General features: G+C 41.3%; 1 long non-coding RNA gene across 1 annotated transcript; it reads left to right on the forward strand.

Annotated features, from left to right (window-relative positions):
- Window positions 1–1185: 1185 nt before the first annotated feature.
- LOC144379108 (uncharacterized) lies at window positions 1186–3988 on the forward strand. Its single transcript, XR_013441376.1, has 3 exons — window positions 1186–1437; window positions 1827–3158; window positions 3378–3988. It is a non-coding gene; the product is annotated as an uncharacterized LOC144379108 (long non-coding RNA).
- The last annotated feature ends 421 nt before the right edge of the window (window positions 3989–4409 follow it).

Here is a 4409-nt window from a genome sequence, read left to right on the forward strand (position 1 = left end):
CCCATTTGGACACCCAAAGGTCAGCTATTTGGAAGAAGGGATGGGAAATTGGCCCATGGCTACTTTGGGAGAAAGAAGTCATGTTAGAGGTTGAGAATCTACTACATGCAAGAGACAAGTGAGGTCATCTACTCTACAGGATAGTAAATAAGAGATTGTCCCTTGTTTGGGGACCACAGCAAGACCTTAGTATCTTAATGCCAAAAGGTAACTCCCTAAAAAAGTTATTTGGATTCAAAATTGTGAAGATTACTCTTCCTTCAACTTTCCCCTGGCAGTCTTATGTTCATCATTTAAAGTTTGGCCAAATGTCACCTACCTGAGTAGCTACACTACCTTCCCCACCCCTGTCCTGCCCCCTGAACACAGGGTCAAATTACCCGATTCCTTACTCCCTTGTTTCTGTACTGGGTTACTTGTTTTGGGTCTGCCTCCTTCCCACAAAGGATCTTGTCTATCTTGCTCACTGCAATATTTTCAGCCCCTAGCACACATCTGGCTCATATTTTTCAAATAGATGAATTTGTGGAGCTTTTAAAACCTTGAAACAAACCCTGATTTGCTTACCAGTTCTTAGAGTCCCTTTTGTATTACTTATGCTGACCAGTCTTTTGGATTCTACACCTATAAGACAGCTCCCTGTTTTTCCTGTTGCTGTCCTAAATTCAGAATTTCCTTACATGTGGACCACTACAATGATCCCTGAAGCATTCTGCCTACCTTTGCTTCTCTCCATCCACTCCAGGGCATTCTGTAAACCCTGTGGTGGATCAATTTTCAATTTCCTATTCAAAAAACAAGTCATCAGTCTTTCAAGTACCCTCAAATCTGTCTCTGTTTCCCATCTTCTTTTTGTATCCTTTGACTCAGTTAAGTCAAAGTACTCCTCCCTTTCCACACACAGCCTGCATTTTCCTGCCTCCAAGTCTTTGCTCCAGTGGTTCTCTTTACTTGCCCAAATATTAGCCAACTTTAAGACCCAACTCAAATATTCTGTCCTCCAAGGAGTTTTCCCAGATTTCACTAAACTGAAAGTAACCCCTGCTTCTTTCAACTTTTCTAACACTTGCAATTGTTCCTCTCTTAAAGTATGCAACACTCTGTATAAATGTCTGGCTTCCTCCACTAGACGGCGAAGTAGTTGGGGGTGGGACTACATTTTATCTCCCGTGCATTAAAGCAGAGAGCCTCCCACATAGGAGACACTCAACAAGAGTTGCAGAACGAGAGACCATGTCTGCATTCTTGTTTGGGTTTAGTTTTATTTTAAGCACAGGAAAATGCAAAACATCCTGGAATACATTATTCACGATTATTGCCAAGGGAAAGAAATCTGTCTCCTATTTGAAGAACTGCCTGGCGATAGATTGTGGCAATCACACAGAACTTTGCAATTTGCAACGGGCTCCACTTCATTTGATCCCACAGGCTTGTGAGGTAAGTCGGTGTCTCCTGTTCTTAGCTAAGGAACCTGAGACTTGGGCAGGAGAAATCACATGAGGTGCAATAGCTAGTATGTGGTGGGCCTGGTACTCAGGTCTTGTGATTTCTCACCTTTGTCCACTGCCCTCCTCCAGCCCTCATCAGGAGGTGGGTGGTGACTCTGATAAATTCTTAGTGCATCTTAGAGAGATGCCTCCAGAAACTCCAGTATTTCCAGATGAGCATTCATCCTGGGAGAGAAAGACTGAAGGTAAATGAGCTAAGCTTTCAATTCCAGACCTTGGAATAAAGAACAATTTAAAAAGTGGTAGAGTTTGAATAGACAGTGATTGAGATATTTTATTTCTATTTTATTTTTTTAAAGATTTATTTACTTATTTTAGAGAAAGAGAAAGCATGAGCAGGAGGGGCAGAGGGAGAGAGAGAATCCCAAGCAGACTCCCTGCTGAGTGTGGAGCCCGACGTTGGAGCTTGATCTCATGACCTGGAGATCATGACCTGAGCTGAAACCAAGAGTCGGAACGCTTAACTGACTGCATCACCCAGGCACCCCAAGACATTTTATAAATTAAATGGAAAGGACGCTTACCAGTGAACTACAGGCTGGTCAAGTGTAGGCATCTTTGTGCCTGAGTCTTTGTGTCTCCTCGAATATTGAAGGCAGCAAGAGCTAAGAGAAAAAGTTCAGGCATCAGACCTACAAAACCCTGGGCTCAAGCCCCAGCCTCACTACTTCTGGCTGGCTGGCTTTGAGAAAATGACTCTCTGAGCCTACCTTTCCTTATCTGTAAGTGAAATTGTCGTCATAATCATGTCTCAGTGCTATGAATCTATCATCCCATTCAGTTCTCCCTAGACTCCGAGAAGTAGTTACTTTGTTTGTTTACTGTTTTCCATTCCTTTCTCCTAGATAAGGAAATGGGTCAGAGAGATTAAAAGCCAGAGCAAGGGATTGCCAAGAAGATGAACTGCAGCCCACTCACTCACTATCCCATGTGCCCACTTCCATCTGCAGAACCCCCATGGGAAGACCCATCCCAGCAGGGTTCATGTGAAGGTTAGATAAGAAAATGTATTTGAAGTGTCAAGATGATATTAATTAGAACCCTTCTCATTTTTTTAAAAACAAATGTTTGTGAATAAATATCTCCAGGTATCTGTATTTCTTTAAATCATGTTTGAATTATAAGCCCTTTGTTTAATGATAATGATTAGTCAATCAAGTTCATGTTTATACTCAGCTTTTTTTTTTTTTTTTTTCCATTCCTGGGGAAAGCTTACCATCAGGACCTGAGGCCCAGCCCAGCACTGCCCTCCACCTGGAGGCAGTAGAGTGCACCTGCTGGGAAAGGCCCGAAGAAGCAGGGAAGAGCCTTTGAAGTCCTGCTCTTGCAGAAACAAACCTATAAATGATAGTGTACATCATAAGCACGGTAATGAATTGCCTTAAAAGTGGTGTCTGCTCTGCTTCACTTTAGTGTTTTTTTTTTTATAGCAGTGTTTTCCTTTTTCTTTTCTTCTTTTTTTGAAAGTTTTAATTTTAATTCCAGTTAGTTAACATACAAGGTTATATTAGTTTCATGTGTATAATAGAGTGATTCAATACTTCCATACATCAACCTCACGTTAATGTTTAATGGGGAGTTACAGATACTAATCAAGAAAAAAAAAAAGCTGGGAAGAAAATATTGTTCAAGAATTATTGATGGGGGGGCGTCTGGGTGGCTCAGTTGGTTAAGCAACTGCCTTCGGCTCAGGTCGTGATCCTGGAGTCCCTGGATCGAGTCCCGCATCGGGCTCCCTGCTTGGCGAGGAGCCTGCTTCTCCCTCTGACCCTCCCCCCTGTCATGTACTCTTTCTCTCTCTCATTCTCGCTCTCTCAAATAAATAAATAAATCTTTAAAAAAAAAAAAAAGAATTATTGATGGGTCTAGAAAGGCTCCAATTCTGTTTAACATAAATGTTTTCATCAGACTTTCTTATCCTCCCTAATGATGAGTCTAGCATCCATGGACTAGAGAACATTCCAGAGGAGAGAGGATGTCAGGACCTGAAAGAGGGCAGAACCACAAGATGGACAAGACCAAGACTCAGCCCTGATTCTTAACCTTTGCTCCAGCTTATCAGCTGTGTAATCTTCAACCGATGCCTGTACATTCTTGCAACCCTGTGGCAGAGGTTGCCTGTGGTTCCTCAAATCATTTCCTTTTGTCTGGGCACAGAGGAGAAACAAGCAGTGGCCCTGGGACGGATTCTGGCCAATGGGATGTACATAGTACATCCAAAGCTGTGTTAAAATTCTTCTGTTTTGCCACCTGGAATTTCTCCCCCAAATAATTATTTTTTCCAATAACAAAAATATGACATACTTACTGTGGAAAATTTGAAAAGAAAATTTAGAATGAAAATACCTGCCCACTAAAATGACCACTATTAATATCATGGAATATTTCCTAAGTATATTTTTACCAGAGTTGAGAACATAATGCCTGTATGATTCTGTATTTGGTGTATTTTTTGCTTGCCATTATCATAAGCATTTCCCCGTATTTTTTGCTTGCCATTATCATAAGCATTTCCCTATATCACTAAACATTATTTATTATACATTACTTTCTGGAGTTCCATAATATTCCATTGTAAGGATGTACCATAATTTTCCTAACCAATTCCTTATTGTCAGATAGTTAGATGAGTTTCCAGTTTTTCACGGTTATACAACATGTTGCAATGGCCATATCTGTAAACTTCGTATTGCTTCCTTTGCCGTCTGAATTCTTTAACGTGATTGAGGTTTTAGACTTGGGTAAAACATGGGAAACCATTACATGCGTTAGAAACAACCTGATTTCTGGAATGTAACAACATCGGGAGGTCAACTGTGGGAACTGGGCTGTAAGAGGCCCTGGGGAAGGTAGTCCAGATTCTTGAAAGAGATTGGAGGGAAATTCTTTTCTGAACCGGCT

Source organism: Halichoerus grypus, chromosome 9 (genome assembly GCF_964656455.1).
Source record: "Halichoerus grypus chromosome 9, mHalGry1.hap1.1, whole genome shotgun sequence".
Taxonomy (NCBI): domain Eukaryota; kingdom Metazoa; phylum Chordata; class Mammalia; order Carnivora; family Phocidae; genus Halichoerus; species Halichoerus grypus.